The sequence below is a fragment of the Canis aureus genome, chromosome 7 (genome assembly GCF_053574225.1).
Source record: "Canis aureus isolate CA01 chromosome 7, VMU_Caureus_v.1.0, whole genome shotgun sequence".
In the NCBI taxonomy this organism is placed as follows: domain Eukaryota; kingdom Metazoa; phylum Chordata; class Mammalia; order Carnivora; family Canidae; genus Canis; species Canis aureus.
The window spans coordinates 32,085,002-32,105,043 of NC_135617.1; the positions used below are offsets into that span (position 1 = coordinate 32,085,002).

The 20,042-nt window shown below is 37.8% G+C and overlaps 1 protein-coding gene and 1 long non-coding RNA gene across 11 annotated transcripts in view; one reads left to right on the plus strand and one right to left on the minus strand.

Annotated features, from left to right (window-relative positions):
- LOC144317222 (uncharacterized) overlaps positions 1-5,539 on the minus strand; it is a 38,669-nt gene extending 33,130 nt beyond the window's left edge. For 3 of the 4 annotated variants that reach the window (XR_013383167.1, XR_013383168.1, XR_013383166.1), the window contains exon 1: positions 4,651-5,539. This is a non-coding gene — a long non-coding RNA (uncharacterized LOC144317222). The remainder of the gene's footprint in view (positions 1-4,650) is intronic. The other variant, XR_013383169.1, reaches the window with a different exon arrangement.
- The window catches only part of LCA5 (lebercilin LCA5), an 83,791-nt gene that overhangs the window by 6,374 nt on the left and 57,375 nt on the right, over positions 1-20,042 (plus strand). For 3 of the 7 annotated variants that reach the window (XM_077903290.1, XM_077903286.1, XM_077903297.1), the window contains exon 1: positions 5,292-5,510. The exons of 1 other annotated variant lie outside the window; for it this stretch is intronic. The gene's annotated coding sequence lies outside the window, so the exon portion shown is untranslated. Of the gene's footprint in view, positions 1-5,291; positions 5,511-15,115; positions 15,270-15,337; positions 15,485-20,042 lie in introns of those variants that run through there. 3 more of the 7 variants (XM_077903289.1, XM_077903293.1, XM_077903295.1) reach the window with 2 other exon arrangements.

The following is a 20,042-nucleotide window of genomic DNA, read 5'->3' on the forward strand; positions in this document are numbered from 1 at the left end:
TTTGACCTTAGCGTAAAATTATTAGCACATGTTAGAGATGTGTGTTTAACTATATAAGAAACATCATCTGCATTTTCACCTGGATGAAACATATATGTCACAAACACAGTCCCCAAATTACTCATTACTGTCCTTTACTTCACACTTGCATTCTGTACTCAGTGTCTTGGTGAAGGGTTCCAGGTGTCTTACCAGGAATCTGGGGTCAACCTAGTCTCCTTCTTTTCTCTATACCCTCCCACATACAATCAGTCTGGTAACTTGGGGTACACATCAATTTTCTTTCTCTCTTTACTATGATTGCAGTGTGGTGATTTTCAAATGTTTTTTACTTTTGAGATATAGTTAAAAAAATACATGTTACATGTATATTAAACTGAAACAAAAATTTCATAAAATGATATTTATCTTTCCTGTACACAAATTACTGATATTTTCTGTCCCACTCTATATCCATATAATATGTTCATAAGCCATAGATCGATTTGATGATTCACTCATTAATGAGTTGCAAAAACAGTTTGAAAAATAAAAGGGTGATTGAAAGCTCAAGTCCCAGAGTCAGACAAGTGTTTAAATCTCTACTTCTCTATTTAACTATAACCTTGGACAAAGCACTTAGTCTCTTTCAGCCCCTGCCCCTAAATTACCCCCCACCCCCGCCTGCTTCACTTGCAATAAAAAAATAATAAAAATAACATGGTATCATAGAATTGTAACAAGGATTAAAATAGGTTGTAGCAAGGATCAAAAGGAGTTAATAAAACTTTAAACTCAGGGCCAGGAACAGAAGGTGCTCAACTGATACTAGTTGAGGCAGGCCTCATCATTTCTTGCCTCTATTACTCACTCACCCCTTCCTGAAGTTTTGAAGTTCTTAGCTGACCTTTCTGCTTCTAGTCTTACCCTGCATAATGGCACTGCTACAATCTTTCTCAAATGTGCATTAAATCATATTAGTCCTCTATTCAAAAACTCATTTGTCACTGCTTGGTTTTTGGTATTAAGTATATGCTTCTTTAAAAAATCATTTAAACATTTATCCTTGCTTCCTCTCAGGTCCTATCTCTGGCGCTCCCTTTCTCAGTGTACCCTGATCTTTCCCCATCATGTCTTCCTCAAGGATTTGTCCTGCCCCTCTAAAGCAATTTGTTTCTATCTTTTCTGTACTCCTACCTCTAGTTAGCTTTTATGTAACATAAATACAATTCAAGAGTACTTTTTCTGGGAAGCATATCTGGAGCCAGGCTGAGCTAAGAGTCCCTCCTCTAAGTCCCCTTAATATCCTAGGCATTCCTTTATAATAGCCCTTATTACATAGTAACTACGATGAGAGAAATTTTTTTCATTACACAGTGGGCAGCTAGAAGACAAGGACTTTATTTTTCATCTCTGTATCCTCTAAAAGAATCTAATAGGTTCTCAATATGTATTTAATGAATGAATAAAAAGTGTCTAACTTAGTTTTCCATTGCAATTTTGCTATATGATTCTCCTGTTTTCACTAGAGAAATAATTGGCTATTTTATTATGCCAGGATTCCAAAGTAGTAAAAATGCTTTTTTTTTCAATAAATAATATAGATTTACCTAGCATATCTGTGAATTAAAATTAAAAATTACCTAGCACATCAATTAAATTATAACTTAATAACTTATTTAATATTAATTAAAATTATCTAGCATATTTATTATAAATTAAAAATACAGTCACTGATTTTAACAGAATTTCCTATGGATTACTTTTAGTTGAGAAAAGGCAATTGTCTACTAAGACAATTGTATTGACATTCTCCCTTTCAAATCTAACAATGTGAATGCAAATAGAATTATGATTTCCTTCAATGCTGTTTCTACTGCTTTGGAGATAGCATTTAATCTGTAGGTCAATTTACTTAAAGATGTAATTGTGGAGTAATGAATTCTGAAAACATGTATTAAATAGTAGGTTGAACCAACTTTTCGCTTAACTCTTTTTATGCAAAACAAAAGTAAAGGACCATGAAATTCCACGAAAATTGAGAAACTATTAATGATTTACTCATCAATTATAAAAGGAGAAAAATGGTAGTAAACATCTCAATAGTTTTCTTTCTTCCTCCACTAACAAAATACTTAACTTGTAAATTGAATATAGGATCAAAAAAATCCCTTAACAAAGCAATAATCAAAGGGTATCAGTTTTCTGTACTGCAAAGGCAAATAATAACAATTAGGCTAAATTTGTTTCTAGAAGATCAAATCACTGTCTGTGTCTCCAATTTTACTGTTATTTTCACCTGGCTTAAATTAAGTTTTCCTAAGCTATTCAATTTCTTTTAAACACCTAGCATATTAGATACTGTTTAAAAGTTAGTATTATATGCTGACAATCTATTTATCTGTAATTTCTTTTTTTTTTTTAAAGATTTTATTTATTTATTTGAGAAGGCACTCATGCACACAGGAGGCCCAGCAGAGTGTGGCAGTGGGCGGGGCAGAGGGAGAAGAGGGAGAAGCAGACCCCTTGCTAAGCAGGGAGTCCATAGTAGGGGCTGGATTCCAGACCCTGAGATCGTGACCTGAGCCAAAGGTAGACACTTGAACCAACTGAGTCACCCAGGTGCCCCTATCTGTAATTTCTTCATAAGTTAAAAATTTTCTGCAATACGGACATCAGAAGTTATATTTTAAAGTTTTAAATTTTTTATTATCATCTATCTAGGTAAAATATATCAAATTTTAACAGTGCTTTTTTTTTTTTTTTTTTTTTTTTTAAAGAATGGTATTAAAGGGACAACTAAACTTTAAGGATAATTATACTGGTGTGCTTTCCAAGATATGATTATTTATAGTATGCCCCTTTTAAAATGTAGTCATTGTACTTTCTGGATTGTCATAGTTGGAAAGTCTACCTATTAATTTTATGAAACTTCTGACACATTGTTCAAACTTCTTAGTTTTTCTATACAGAAAATGGGAATAATTTTATTGGTTAGCACTTCTAGGAAGATTTTAATTGATATTATCTGTATCATTACACGGCATTAAGGCAATCAAAGTCTTGCAGAAAAGGAACATTCAGCTAGCAATGTAATTAATCTGGAGATAATACTGTGTAAGCCCAAAATGTTAAAAATATTGTATAAGCCCAAAATGTTAAAACTAAAACTCCCAAGTGCTTAATGATCATTAGTATAATTCCTTTCAGAAATATAATCTTTAAAAACAATAAGAAGCCTGATTCCTGTTAAATATAATTTCAAGTGGCATAATATAAAAATATACTTTTGTTGACTTTCTTTTTTTCAGAAAAGCAGAATCCCTATGCGGTATATAGTGGAATGAGATGTCAAATAGTATTATCTTAGAAAATTTAATCTTATTAAAAAAAGATTATATCAAAACCATGTAAAATCATATACAAATTTAGAAATTATTTCATGTTTTGGGGTAACTTTTTAAAAAATTAGTTTAATAAGCTGGTTTTTACTCCTGGAGATTTATAAATCCTTTGGGTTTTTGTTCAAGGTCAAATAAATTTAATAGTCACTGCTATTGCTATAGCAGCGCTGGTGCTATTATATAGCACTGCTATATATATTGGAGCAGTAGTCATTTCTCCAAATAAGATAGAGTGAATAAAACTGCACATTGTAAACATCTTGAAAATGTGTTAACATACAATTAGACAATTTTTTGGAGACTCCTAGTCTTTTAAATACTTTCTTGTTTTCTAGCAACTCCATTAACCTGTAAGTGAAACCCATTGAAAGCATTCAATTTGAAGCCTGGAATTTAGCTGACCTAGGCTTGATTTTTGCCCCTACCACTTACTACTTTAGTATCTCCTGGTAGATTCTTTCAACTCTCTGAATCTGTTTCCTCAGGTATAACAATGAGTAACAATACCTGTCTAAAATCAGAAATGAAGATGGAATGAGATTATACTGCCTAGCACATCGTCGGTGCAAATAAATGTTAGTTTCATTCTCAGCTGTCCTTGAGGGCTAGCAACCTTCATTTGACTCCTCGGGGAGAGATCTTTTTTTTCATCTAAAAACAGCGTGTTTCTTCACCCTTTATAGCTATTTCCTTTAAAAGTACTCCACCACTGCGTTTATTAAACTACATAATATTAACTCTAAAGGAATCAGTAATAACCAGCGAGTTACTTTAACGAAGAATGTTAGCAGATTTAACCTGATGAAATGTTATTTAAGTGCACTTTAAGGTATTAGTCATCTTCAACAGACGATTCCTAGCTTCTACTTTCTATACAGAAAATTGCATTTAATTACAGTATTGTTTAGGTAGGTTATTGAAGCAAAATATATTGACAGGATAAAATGAAAGCTTTGAAATAGTGCAAAATTGGGAAAACGAGGTCAAGCAAGAAACAATTACCATAATTTATGAGAAGATTGATTACAATGTATTTGCTTTCAAGGTTTAGATTCTCTGCAAAATGGAGGCAAAGCCCAGTTTTCAAGAAATTAACCAATGGCGAAAAAGCGGGGTGCGGTGTTAAGCCCTCTTGGTAATCAGAAGGTTGAGAAAAGCTTAAAATAACCTTCCTTACTTTTCCTGCCTCCTGCAATTAATGCCATCTAATGCAGTCAGTTTTTTAAAGGGGAAAATGCCACACCGCAGTTCTCAATGGGTTACTGACGTGCGCCGCAGACGTTCACTTAAAAAAAAAAACAAAAAAAAAACTGCAAATAATCTAAAATGTCATCCCACCTCTAACCGGTTCCGAAACCTCAAAAATCACTTTCAAGCCAAACTCACGGCGCATTCGAGATTTAAGGCCAGGACCTCGACGAGGAAGAAGCTTAGTACACTAAGTCCACCTCCTCCCGGAAATAAGCAATTTCGGTGCAAAGACCGAGAAGTAACTAGCTATTTGTTTACAATATCTTTCTAACTCAAAATCAATTCGTTTCCAAAAGGGACTCAAAACATCTTTCAACGTTTCCAATCGCGCATTTGCCAAGGTGCACGATTCATTACGACCAATCCCCTCTCCCCTCCGCCCACACCGTCCCCGAGCCACGCCGGGCCCTGGAAGCCGCGGGTCGCGGACCGCCCAGCACCGCCTAAGAGGCCCCCGCGCGGTCGCTCGGGCCGGGGCGCGAACCGCATCCCTGCTCTCGGTCGCCGCTACCGCGGAGCCGTCCACCAATGGCCGCCTTCCTCCGTTCTTCTCGTCCCGCCTTCCGGCTCCACTGAGCCCAATGGGAATGGCCGTCTAATGCCGGAGGCCAATGGGAGCTTGAGGGGGGCGGGCATCCCTGGCCAAAGCCTTGCCGCAGTGCAGTATGGGCCTCCGTCTCCGTTACCCTGGTGCGGAGCCGCCGCGTCGCCGCCGCGGGGGAGCTACGGTCCCGCCCCTCCCCTGGCCCCGCGTTCAAACTTCCCGCACCCCGGCAACCTAGGCGCCCGCCCCGCAATCTTCGCAACAGCCGGGAATCCACTGTTCGGCAGCTCGACCCCGAGAGCCCAGCGGAGCGTTTGGTCCGCGGAGAGAAGGCAAGGAGGCGGGGCGCCTCGGCGGAGCTGAGGAGGGGGCGGGGGCGGGGCGGGGGCGGGGCGGGCGTGGAGATTGGGGAATTGGGGGCGCGAAGTGGGGCTGGAACTGGAGCGGGGGGCCGGCTCTTCGCGGAGGGAGGCGTGCGAGGGGCGCTGTTGACGCGGGGAGGATGGGAGGGTTAGGGATAGGGAGGGTTTGGGAACGCGGAGGGAACAAAGTCCGAGGGAAGTGCGTGCGGCGCGTGGCAGCTGCGGGAGGACCCGGAGGGCGGGGAGGGCGGGGAGGGCGGCCTACAGGTGGGGGCCTGGGAAGTTAGGAGGACACGGAGTTGGAGAAGCTTTGGTTGCTGTTGGAATAAGAGGAGGAAGGGAGCTCCTTGCAGGAAGATCTAGAGGAAACTGTTGGGAATTCTTAGAAAACCCTGGAGGCCTGTGGAGACTGAAGATGGCAAAGGAGGGACAGAGCCAAGGAGGGGAAGGAGGCTGTGAGGCTCTCGGTGTCTCCGGGATGATAAATAATTGGAGATTAAAGACCACGGTTATAGGGTGGAAAGGCCCTTTTGTCCTGGCTGTGAAATTTTTACACGTCCTTCAGGGGGTGGGATGAGAGGAAAGATGTTTGGCAAAAAAAAAAAAAAAAAATTCTTGGCGTAGATGAGTCGGAGGGCTCAGGCCGGTGTTTTACCTTGGCAGGACTAAAGGGTCGTGTCTAGCAGTGGTGAAGATTGGGGGGGGGGGGGTTACCGATTCAAGTGAGTTTTAACCCCTTTCATTCGCTTTGTCACCTTGGATAAACTACTAACATCAATTACTAACAAATTATTGGCTAGTAACATATTACTAGGGACATACATATTTTTGCCATTTGGGAATGGGAACAGTACATATCGTTGTGAGGATTAATTTATTGAGGTGTTCGTACCTATACTTAGGTAAATGAAAAAAAAAGGGTGGTTCTGCTAAAGTGGATTTGTTACTGGAACTTGGTTTGTATGAGCAATTCGATGGGGTGCGATTACTGGAGATTTTCTTAATCTTTTCCCTCTTGGACCCTCCTCTGAAAATCTTTTTTTTTTTTTTCTTTTTTTTAAGATTTTATTTATTTATTCATGATAGTCACACAGAGAGAGACAGAGAGGCAGAGACACAGGCAGAAGGAGAAGCAGGCTCCATGCACCGGGAGCCCAATGTGGGATTCGATCCCGGGTCTCCAGGATCACGCCCTGGGCCAAAGGCAGGCACCAAACCTCTGCGCCACCCAGGGATCCCCCTCCTCTGGAAATCTGAAGAAAGTTTGGACCTTTCTCCCTAGGAAAGTACACTTGGGGAGAAATATGTTTATGCTGGTCCTTTAACTTCAGTTTAAGAACTTGGATTAGATAGATCTTTGGGATCAGAAGTCATCATTTAAATGGTTTTTACGTATTTATCTTTTTTTTGGGGGGGGAGGAGACTACATGCAGTTTTGAAACAAGGGTACAGTTCTGAAGATTCTTTACCATGTTGTTTTAGTCCATATGTTTTTGAGTATAGTTCCACATTTGAATTTTATATTACTATTTATTTTACTTTGGGCTCCTGTTGCATATTGACGTGTATGTTTATCCAAACGCACAAAAGGAAATAACAAGTTTGTTTTGATTTTCTGAATTAACAAAGCATCATTTCAAATATCAAAAAGTAATTGCTGACTTTGGAAAAGAGATTTTTCTTTCTTTGTCAGCGTTGCATCTTTTCTGTTCCGTAGTCATGGAACGGTGTAAGACACAGAAGTCCATTTGAAGATGCTACTCTTGGGGTGCCTAGGCGATTCAGTCCCTTAAGCTTCTGACTCTTGATTTTGGATCCGGTTATGTTCTTCAGGTGGTGAGATTGTGCCCCACATGGGGCTCTGTGCTGGGCATGGAGCCTGCTTAAGGTTCAGCCCCTCTCTGCCCTCTCCCTCCGCCCCCAGCCAAAGAAAAAAGAAGATGCTGCACTCTTACCTAGTTCTTCTCCTCCCTGTTATTATTGATCAATTTTGTGGGATGCTCCTCCTCTGCTCACCATTTAATTATTCTGTTTCCTCATAATTTAGTTTTCTGCCTTCTCTTCACTCTGGTGTGCTTTTCTTGGCTGAGTTCATCATCAGGCTTCTGATTGTCTTGGCTTCCAGTATCTATATTTTATTAATGCACAATCAGTTTTTATCTCTGTCCTGGAACTCTTCAATTAGCTCTAAACTTATGTAACTAATTTTTGATATTTCCACATAGATTTCTCACAGGCATCCTAAGCTCAGTGTGTCTGATATTAAACCATCATCTTTCCCCACCAAACCTGTCCTAGTGAATGGACCATATTTACCCAATTTTGTAAGCCCAGAACTTTGGAATTTATGTAGATTCTTCTCTGTTCTTATATTCCACATACCTGTCATCAAGTCCAGTGTTTTACTTGATAAACGTTTCTTAATTCTGTACTCTACGTCTCTGTAGATACCCAATGTTAGTTCAAAGCGCTATCTTTTGTCACCTGATTTCAAGACCAGAGGTTTTCTACCCTCAGCCTTATTGGCCCTACAATTCTTGGGTAGGAGATGGATCTATGTAAATGTCAGATTTGATCATTTAAATTTTACTGAAGATCCTTTTTTTCTAACCAACTTCTTTGTATGATATAAATATCCTTCTTATAGTAATCTCTTCCACTTGATCCAGTCTCATTTATTACTTTATCATTACCCACCCCCGCCCAGTGCAGTCATTCTAAACCAGCATTGTCTAAAAGAAATACAATGTGAACCGTATACAGAATTTAAAACATTTTTTTTCAGTAGTTGGAGAAAAATACAAACAGGTGAAATTAATTTTAATGGTATATCTTATTTAACGTAATTACATTACGTTACATTCAACGTAATATTACATTACATTACATTCAACGTAATATTTTAACCTGATGAATATTGAAAAATAGCATTAAGAAGATACTTTATGTTCTTTTTTATTTTTTTAAATTTTAATTAAAAACATTTTTTTAAAAGGTTTTATTTATTTATTCATGAAAGACACACAGAGAGAGACGCAGAGACATAGGCAGAGGGAGAAGCAGGTTCCATGCAGGGAGCCCGATGTGGGACTCAATCCCAGGACCATGGAATCATGCCCTGGGCCTAAGGCAAGCGCTAAACTGCTGAGCCAACCAGGGATCCCTGTGTTCTTTTTTATGTTAAGTTTTCAAAATCCATGTATATTTTACACTTTAGTATATCTCAATTCTGACTAGGTACATTTTTGGTGCTCAGTAGCCACTGTGTTTGGCTAGCACAATTGTATACTATTTGCAGTTTGATGATATGCCTCACTTATTTCATAATGTTTTTACTTTTGCATATGCTGCTCCCTTTTACTGAAATAGGATCTTCTGTCATGAACTGCGCGCCTCCTTTTACTAACCTTATCTATCATCATCAACGTCCCCTACCCCGGGCCAAAAAAAAAACAATCCCAAAATGCACATACTTGTGTTTAGCCTCTGCTAATACCTAAAGACTTCATTTAGGCATTATCTCCTCTGGAAGGCTTCCCAAATTCCCTCTGACTTCTAATTAATTTTATTTAGCATACTTTATTTTTTTTTTGTCATTAGTAGTCATACTCGTACATTACCTTTTTCTTCTTGTATTGGAGTTTCTTAATGATAGGGTATCTGTTGTATCTTATTTTTTGTATCTCCATTCATAGTTTGGTGCCTGACATAGTAGGTATTCAGTAAATGCCTTATGCATGTATGAACGAATATTCTGTGATGTTTTCCTATGACTGGCCAGACTTGGGGAATGCATATTGTAGTTGAGATGCTTTAATTTGACCCAGTGTTTCAAAATGCTGTTTAAATGAAGCTGATAATGTCTTAAATGTTAAGTCTAGCATATATTGTGATTTGACCTAGAGTCTAGAAAACTATACTTAATATCTAAACATAGTTTGATTTTAAAGCAAAAGTAGGTGTTGTGTAAATAAAGGTAAAATAAAGAAATGCTTAGGAGTATCCTGGAACACATGGGTAGAAGAGTAGAAAAAATGACTTGGTTTTATCAGTTTCTAATAATTTTTTCTCCTTTAGAGGAGAGAAGCAATTGCAGTTTTATTTTTTTTTAAGATTTTATTTATTTATTCATGAGAGACATAGAGAGGCAGACACATAGGCAGAGGGATAAGCAGGCTCCTCACAGGGAGCCCAGGACCCATGGATCAGGACCTGAGCTGAGGGCAGACACTCAACCACTGAGTGACTCAGGCGCCCTGCAATTGCAGTTTCAAATGCAACAAATTTCTTTTTTTTTAACCTGTGTCTCATCTTCAGTCACTTATATTCTTTTTTAAGGAGAGGTATATCCTTACTTACATCTTTTTGTCTTGGTTTATTTTTATTTTACTCGTCTAGTTGCTTGTTGTGTGAACTCTTCTACTGGCAGCAGCCAAGCCAGGCATCGTTGTTTTATACAAAGAAGCTGAACAGAGAGAAATGACAGGAAATGAACAGTTCTTTGATTTTATACAGTTTTTTCCCTTAAAACTTTTTAAGAACTTTTCTTAAAGTCACATGAATCAGACAATTATACTGTTCCATATATAGTAGGCTTTCTAGCTTAGACTTACTTTTGATTCATTTGAAATTGGATATAAAGTCATTCTTGGGGCAGCCCAGGTGGCTCAGCGGTTTAGCGCCACTTTCAGTCCAGGGCCGGATCCTGGAGACCCAGGATCGAGTCCCACATCGGGCTCTCTGCATGGAGCCTGCTTCTCCCTCTGCTTCTCTCTCTCTCTGTGTGTGTGTGTGTGTGTGTGTGTCTCATGAATAAATTAAAAAAAAAAAGAAACTGATGAAGTCATTCTTGAACTGAAGGGGGCTGATGGTCATCTTTTTTCCTGACCTTTTATGTGTGACCTATAATGTTTGGGATTTTTTTAAGAGGTTTATTTTAGGATGAAAAATGATGTGTTACATTTGCTCATGTTCTACCATTGCCATAGTAGCCCTCTTGGCCATATTTAGAAAATAAACAGTTGTTAGGAATTGAAATAGGGCAAGACTTTTAGTTTTTCTTTTTTGCTTTTATCTAGTTATCCTGGTACAGTTAAGGGAGCCAGATGAACAACTGTTAGTTGACTCATTCTGCATCACAGAGAATTAGCTTAAATTAGCTGGAGAACTGTACATGGAATATAAATCTTCAGTGTTCTGTTAATCTAGGTAACTTTTTTCTTCTAAGATAAAAATACTTTTATTCATTTAATAATATTGTGACTAGTTTATATTAGTCAAACAAAGTATTGTTGTAAATACAAGTGAAATTTATTTTGTCTGAAGTCCTATTAGGTCATCTCAGTTATTTAAAATCAACTGAGTTAGAATATTCCAACTTTACTATAGTAATGGCTCTGAGCAGACCTTTTTGATATGCTAACTTTTCTCACTTCTTAGGAATTTCAGCAATAAGTAAATCTTAGTTATTTAAAAGAGGGAAAATTTAACATTTCCTTTAAAACAGAAAGATAAATTTTATAGAATGAAATTATTAATGTTCTATTTGGTAGAGCTTTTTAGAATAATCATCTATTCCATAAAAAACTAATGAATGGTGGTGTTACCATGGTGAACTAGGTGGATAAGATTTCTGTTCTTATGCATCTTCTATTTAGTAGGAAGAGAAAGATAAACGTAAGATTATTTCTAATAGTAACAAGGACTGGGGCAGCCCGGGGGGCTCAGAAGTTTAGCACCGCCTTAGGCCTAGGGCCTGATCCTGGAGACCCGGGATTGAGTCCTACGTTGGGCTCCCTGCATGGAACCTGCTTCTCCCTCTGCCTGTGTCTCTGCTTCTCTCTCTCTGTGTGTGTGTTTGTCTCATGAATAAATAAATAAAATCCTTAAAAAAAAAGAAATTAAAAAAAAGAAAGATTAAAAAAATAGTAACAAGGACTATGAAGAAAATAGTAACTAAGAGTGGGCTCACTTTATTTTTTTATTTTTTTAAGTCATTTATTTATTTATTTATTTATTTATTTATTTTAGTTGAGTGGGCTCACTTTAATAGAATTGTCAGGAGAGCCATCTTTAAGGTGACATTTATGCTGCTGACAGGATGAAGAGAAGGTGCCACCTTTGTTTTAAGGGCCCTTTAGGTAAAGGGTGCAGCAAGTACAAAGACAACAAGCTTGGCATCTCAGAAGCACCTAGGAAGGCCACTTGGGTTGAAAAAGTAGATGTGTGGCATGACATAAGGATGGAGAAGTAGGCAGAAGGGCTAGATCTTGTACGAGTTTGCAGGTCTGGTTGAGGAATCTGATGGCTCTAAGAAGCCATTGAGGAGTATTAAGCAGGAGAGCAGTGCTGTCTGATCTCTGTGTCAAGTAGCTTTCTTTGACTGTGGAAGCAAGGATGAAAGCAGGATATCATTTAGGTATTATTGCAGAAATTCAAGTGAGAAAAGATGGTGGCTTGGACCAGGAATGGGAATGGTAAGAAATAATTAATGTGGATTGTATTTTGGGAGATAAAACCATCTGGTTTCACAGATGGTTTGGGTGCGGGATGTGAGGTTAAGAAGGAATCCAGGATGATCCTTAGATTAGCAATATGAGTAATTTAGTAAGTAGATGGGGGTGCCATTTAATGAAATTAGGAAAGTAGGAAAGAGTGGGGTAGAAAGAAGACAAATTATGATTTTGGTTTTGGGCATGTAAGTTTGAAATCATTTTTAGATACCTAAGTGGAGTAGTCAGATATGAAGGTAGACATGCAAATGCGAAAGTCAGAGTAAATGAAGTCTAGATAAGATTACCTAAGGAAAGAGTGTAGACGAAGATGAGAGACAATATGTGGTGTCTTGGGTATTCCAACATTTAGAGATAAGGAAGAGGAGGCAGATTCAATAAAGGAGACTGAGAAGAGACAGCCAGTGAGATAGTTTAAGAAAACCAGGGAAGCAGATGGCTGTGGGAACTAAAAAAGAAAAGAGAGTTTTCGGAAGGAGGGAGATAGTTGTTTCAAATGCTGCTGTAAGGTCAAGGATGAATAGGATGGAAAATTGGCTACAAGGTATAGCCAAAATGAACGTCATTGTCTGTTTTGACAAAACCTATTTTAGTAGAAGGGTGGGGATGAAAACCTGACTAGTGTGGATTCAGAAGAACATAGACAGAAAAGTAGAGATAACATTCTAGATTCTAGATTACTCCTCAAAAGAGATTTATTGGAAAATTAGAATAGAGTAACTGAGATATAGATGTATTAGGACATGGAGTCAAGCAATAGCTTTATTAGAGCCTCTTTTGGTAGGAATGATCCTATACAGAGTAGAGTAACAGATACTATCCTGTGATGGAGAGAAGATATGGAAATGGAGACAGGTGAAAGGTTAACTCTGAAAAAGAGCAGAAATGCTTATTCAGTTCTAGTGGCAGGAGGGCTACAGTACGGGATAGATGGAGATGGAGGTAACTTCAAAGGTGAGGTAGTTCTCATCTTATTGTTGATATTACAATACCTAATGTGTTACTCAACTAAGAGAAAACTTGCACAGGCATACCTTGTTTTACTGTACTTTGATTTATTGTGCTTCACAGGTACTGTTTTTTGTGCCCCTCCCTTTTTTTACACAATTTGTACAGCTTGAAGATTTGTGGCAACCCTGCATTGAGCAAGTCTTTTTGCGCCATTTTTCCAGTACCTTTTGCTCACTTCCTGTAACACATTTTCTTAATTCTCATAATATTTCAGACTTTTTCAATATTGTATTTGTTATGATGATCTCTGATTGCTTTGATATTACTATTGTAATGATGATGTGCACCCATATAAAACAGTGGATGTAATTGATAAATGTCTGTTTTCTGACTGCTCCATCAACCAGCCGTTCCCCCATTTCTCTCCCTGTCCTTGGGCCTTGGTATTCCCTGAGACTCAACAAGATTGAAATTAGGCCAATTAATAACCCTATGATATCCTGTAAGTGTTTAAGTGAAAGTCAGACATTTCTCACTTTAAATCAAAAGCTAGAAATGATTTAAGCTTGGTGAGGAAGGCCTGTCGAAAGCCCAGATAGGCCAAAAGGTAGGCATTGTGCATCAAACGGCCAAATTGCAATTGTAAAGGCAAAGTTGTTTAAGGGGGTTAAAAGTACTACTGAAGTGAACACACACAGGAAGATAAAATGAAACAGCCTTATTGCCAATCTGGAGAAAGTTTTGGTAATCTGGGTGAAGGATCCAACCAACCACACAGTCTTGTAAGCCAAAACCTATTCCAGAGTAAAACCCAAACTCTCTTCAGTTCTGTGAAGGCTGAGAAAAGTGAAGAAGCTGCAGAAGAAAAGTTTGAAGATACAAGAAGTTGGTTCATGAGGTTTAAGGAGAGAAATCAACTCCGTAACATCAAGTGCAAGGTGAAGCAGTAAGTGCTGATGTAGAAGCTACAGCAAGTTATCTAGAAGGTCTAACTAAGGTAACAAAGATGATGGCTTCCCCAAACAACAGATATCAATGTAGACAAAATAGCCTTCTGTTGGAAGAAGATACCACCTAGGACTTTCATAGCTGTAAAGGAGACGTCAGTGCCTGTCTTCAAAGCCTCAAAGGACAGGATGACTCTCTTATAAGGAGCTAATTCAGCTGGTGACTTTAAGTGGAACCAGTGTTCATTTACTTGTCCAAAAATTCTAGAGCTCTTGAGCATTATGTTAGATCTACTCTGCCTGTGCTCTAAAATGGAACAACAAAGCCTGGATGACAGCACATTTGTTTGCAACATGGTTTACTGAATGTTTTAAGCCCACTGTTGGGGCCTACTGCTCAGGAAATAATTCTTTTCAAAATATTACTGCTGATCGATGACACACCTTGTCACCCAAAAGCTGATGGAGATATACAGTGAGATTTGTGTTGTTGTATACCTGCTTACACAGCATCCCCTCTGCAGCTAATAGATCAAGGAGTAATTTTGACTTTCAAGTTTTCTTAAGTAATACATTTTATAAGACTGTAGATGCCATAGGTAATGATTCCTCTGGTAGATTTGGGCAAAGTAAATTGAACACCTTCTGGAAAGGATTCACCATTCTAGAAGCCATTAAGAACATTGTGATTTGTGGGAAGAGGTCAATGTATTAACATTAATGGCAGTTTGAAGAAGTTGATTAGAACCCTCTTAGATGACTGAGGGGTTCAAGACTTCAATGGAGGAGGTAACTGCAGGTGTGGAAATAGCAAGAGAACTGGAAGTAGAGCCTGTGGATGTGACTGCATTACTACAGTCTCATGGTCAAACTTGAACAGAAGAGGAGTTGCTTCTTAAGGATGTGCAAAGAAATTCCACCTTTTATTGAGGTGGAATCTCCTCCTAGTAAAGATGCTGTGAAGACTTACTTATGTAGAAGTGACAACAAAGAATTTAAAATGTTATATAAACTTAGTTGACAGAGCAGTGACAGGGTTTGAGAGGATTGACCAATTCTGAAAATTCTACTGTGACTAAAATAACTGTCACACAGCCTTGCATGCTACAGAAAAATTGTTCGTGAAAGGAGTCAATCAATGAGACAAACTTTGTCTTATTTTAAGAAATCGCCACGGCCACCTAGTCTTCAGCAACCATCACCCTGATCAGTTAGCAGCCATCAACACTGGCAAGACTCCACCAGCAAAAAGAATCTGACTCACTAAGAACTCAGATGCTGATTAACATTTCTTAGCAATGAACTATTTTTAAATTAAGGTATGTACATTTTTTATTTTTTTATTTTTATTTTTATTTTTTTAAAGATTTTATTTATTCATTTATGAGAGACAGAGAGAGAGAGAATGGCAGAGACACAGGCAGAGGAAGAAGACTCCACGCAGGGAGCCTGACGTGGGACTCGATCCCGGGTCTCCAGGATCAGGCCCTGGGCTGAAGGTGGCGCTAAACCGCTGAGCCACCTGGGCTGCCCGGTATGTACATTTTTTAAAGACATAGTGCTCTTGCACAGTTAGACTACAGTGTAGTTTGCATCAGGAAACCAAGAAATTCATTTGACTATTTTTATTTCAGACTTTGCTTTATTGAAATGTTAACTTTATTGTGGTGGTCTGGAGCTAAACCTGCAAATCATGAGATGTGCCTGTGGTCCATTTCAAGGCTTACTAACTTAACTCTGTCACCTTAGGTAAATTGTAATCTTGGATAAGTCAGTTTGTTTTTCCGGGTGTTAGTTTCTTTCTTCTTTTTAAAGAAAGGAGTGATTCCCCAGGGTTCCTTCCAGTCCAAAGTTGGTATGTAATCTTATTAAGCTATACTACTTATTTTTATTTGTTTATACTTTTTAAACTGAAGTACATTTGACAGATAATGTTACATTAGTTTTATGAATACAGCATAGGGATTTGACAACTCTGCAGGTAATGCTATGCTTGCTACAAGTGGGGCTACTGTCTGTCACCATCTAATGCTATTATAATACCAATGACTAGATTTTGTGTGTTGTAACTTTCATCCAGTGACTTATTCCATTAATGGAATCCTGAACCTCCCACTCCACTTCACCTATTTTGCCCATCCCATACACTTGAGCCCTAGTAACCACGTTTTCTGTGTTTATGGATCTCTTCCTGTTTTTCTTGTTTTCATCTTGTTTTTTTTTGTTGTTGTTTGTTGTTTTAAGATTCCACATGCAAGTGAAATTATATGGCTTTCTTTCTCTAAATGACATTCTCTTAACATAATATCCTCAGGGTCCATCCATGTTGTCACAGATGGCAAGATCTCATTCTTTTTTTATGGTTGAGTACTATTCCAGTGTCTGTATACCACATCATCTTTATCCATTCTCTATGGACAGACACTTGTGTTGTTTCCATATTTTGACTAATGCTGCAGTAAACATAGGGGTGCATATATCTTTTTGAATCAGTGATTTTGTTTTCTTTTGGTAAATACCCATTAGTGAGATTATGGGATCATATAGTATTTCTATTTTTAATTTTTTGAAGAATCTCTATACAGTTTTCCAGTGGTTGCACCAGTTTACACTCTGGCTACCGGTGTATGTAGGTTCTCTTTTCTCCACATCCTCTCCAGCACTTGTAATTCCTTTTTTGATAGTAACCATTCTGACTTGGTGTGAAGTGATATCTTATTGTGGTTTTGATTTTCATTTCCCTTATGATTTGTGATGTTAAACCATTTCTCTTTTGTCTTTTGGCTGTCTATATGTCTTCTTTGGAAAAATGTCTATTCAAGTTCTCTGCTTACTTTTTAATTGGATTATTTGTTTTTAGGTATTGAGTTACATACGTTTTTTATATATTTTGGATATTAACCCCTTAACAGATGTACTAGGTTGCCTTTTTGTTTATGGTTTCCTTTGGTATGCAAAAGTTTTAATTTTGGTGGAGTCTCAGTAGTTTAGTTTTGCTTTTTTGTTTCCCTAGCCTGAGGAGAAATATCTTAAAAAGGTTACTAAGGTCTATATCAAAGAGATTACTGCCTATATTTTCTTCTAGGAGTTTTATGGTTTTAGATCTCACGTTTAGGTCTTTAATTACTGTGAACTTATTTTTGTGTAGAGTTTGAAAAAGTGGTCTAGTTTCATTCTTTTCCATGTAGCTGTTCAGTTTTCCTAGCACCATTTATTGAAGAGAATGTCTTTCCCATTGTATATTTTACCTTCTTTGTCATAGGTTAATTGAACATGCAACTATTGGTTTATGTCTGGGCTCTCTATATTGTTCCATTGATTTATGTGTCTATTTTTGTGCCAGTACCTTCTGGGATTGTGATATCTCCAGCTTTTTTCTTCTTTCTCAAAATTGCTTTGACTCTTCAGGGTCTTTTATTCTTCTATACAAATTTTAGGATTATTTGTTTTAGTTCTGTAAAAAATATTGTTGGTATTTTGATAGGGATTGCATTGAATCTGTAGATTGCTCTGAGTAGTATGGACATTTTAACAGTATTAATTCTTCTAACCCAGGAACATGGTATGTCTTTCCATTTGTATCATCTTTAGTTTCTTTCATCAGTGTTTTATAGTTTTGAGAATATAGTTCTTTCACCTTCTGGTTAAGTTTATTCCGAGGCATTTTATTATTTGTAAAACAATTATAAATGGAATTAAAAAAAAAATCCTTTTGGGCAGCCCCGGTGGCGCAGCAGTTTAGCGCCACCTGCAGCCCGGGGTGTGATCCTGGAGACCCAGGATCCAGTCAGGTTTCCTGCATGGAGCCTGCTTCTTCCTCTGCCTGTGTCTCTCTGCCTCTCTCTCTCTCTCTGAATAGATAAATATTTTTTTTTTAAAAGACTACAAAAAAAATCCTTTTTCTGCTACTTTGTTATTAGTGTATAGAAATGCAGCATTTCCACTTGTTAATTTTGTATCCTGCAACTTTATTGAATTAAGTTATTCTAATAGTGTTTTGGTGAAGTCTCTAGAGTTTTCCATGTATAGTTTCATATTACCTACAAATAGTGACAGTTTTACTTTTTCCTTTACCAATTTGGATGCCTTTTCTTTAGTTTTTTTGTTTATTGGTATAGCTAGGACTTCTAGTATTATTTTGAGTAAAGGTGGTGAGAGTGGACATTCTTATCCTGGTCCTGTTCTTGGAGGAAAAGCTTTCAATGTATTATCATTGAGTATGATAGGTCGTAGGTTTGACGAATATTGCCTTTATTATGTTGCAGTATGTTTTCTGTAAACTCACTTGTTGAGAGTTCTCAATAGACGGACAAATGGATTTTGAATTTTCTCAAATGTTTTTTTCTACATTTAATGAGATGATCATGATTTTTATCCCTCATTTTGTTATGTGGTAAATCATGTTGATGGTTTGCGGATATTGAACTGTCATTGTATTCCTACAATAAATCCCACCAAATGGTACTGAATGATTCTTTTAATGTATTGTTGAATGTGATTTGTTAATATTTTGTTGAAATTTTGCATTTGTGTTCATCAGGTTTATTGGCTTGTAGGTTTCTTTTTTGGTATCTTTGTTTTTAGATGAATATAATGCTGACCTTATAGACTGTATCTGGAAGCTTTCTTTCTCTTCTATTTTTGGAATAGTTTGAGAATAGGCATTCTTTGTTTTTGTTTTAAGTTTCTACTTAAATTCCAGTTAACATACAGTGTAATACTAGTTTCAGGTGTACAATATAGTGATTCAATGCTTCTATACAACACCTTGTGCTTAATTGCAAGTGCACTCCTTAGTCCCCTTCACCTACTTAACCCATCCCCCATCCACCTCTGGTAACCATCAGATTGTTCTCTATAGTTAGGAGTCTGTTTCCCGATTTGCCTCTCTCTCTCTTTTCCCCTAAGCTCGTTTGTTTTGTTTCTTAAATTCCACATTTGAATGAAATCATATGGTATTTGTTTTTCTCTGATTTCACTTAACATAATACTTTCTCATTCCATCTAAGCAAATGGCGTCATTCTTTTTTATGGCTGAGTAAAAACAGTGCGTCATGTATATATGTGACGGACTGTTTGTATATACTGTGATGTATATATGTAAAGATATATTTATCTTTTTTTTTTTCCAGTCATCATCAATTTGGGCTGTTTCCATAGTTTGGCTATTGTAGATAATACAGCTATAAATATCAGGGTGCATGTATCCCTTTGAATAAGTTTTTCTGTATTCTTTGGGTAAATACCTAGTAGTGCAATAAGGTAGTTTTTTTTGTTTTGTTTTGTTTTTTAGATTTTATTTATTCATGAGAGACACACAGAGAGAGGGGGGGGGCAGAGACACACACAGGCAGAGGGAGAAGCAGGCCCCACGCGGGCAGCCTGACATGGGACCCAATCCCGGGTGTCCAGGATCACCTGGCCTGAAGGCGGCGCTAAACTGCTGAGCCACCTGGGCTGCCCGGTAGTTTCTTGTTTGTTTTTTTTTTTTTTTTGAGAGAGAGGGAATGGGGAGGAGCAGAGGGAAAGTATCTTAAGTAGGCTCCATGTTCTCAGAGTGGAGCCTGATAGGGGGCTCAGCCTCACTATCCTGGGATCATGACCTGAGCCAAAATCAAGAGTCAGACATTTAAATGACTGAGCCACCCAGGTGCCCCAGGTAGTGCTATTTTAAATTTTTTGAGGAACCTTCGTACTGTTTTCAGTTTTCAGTGGGCTGTACCAGTTTGCATTCCCAACAGCAGTGCAAGAGGGTTCCCCTTTCTCCACAACCTTGCCAGCACCTGTTGTTTCTTGTGTCTCTTATTTTAGCCCTTCTGACAGGTATGAGGTGATACTTCATTGTAGTTTTGATTTATATTTCTCTGATGATCTGTGATATAGAGCATCTTTTCATGTATCTGTTGGCCATCTGTTGCCTGTGGAAAAATGTCAAGAATAAGTATTCTTTAAAAGTTTGGTTGAATTCACTTGTGAACTCATCTGATCCTAGATTTTTGCTTGTTGGGAGTTTTTTAATTACCAGTTCAGTTTAAAAAAATTTTTTTTTACTAGTAATCAGTTATTTAGGTTTTCTGTTTCTTCATGATTCA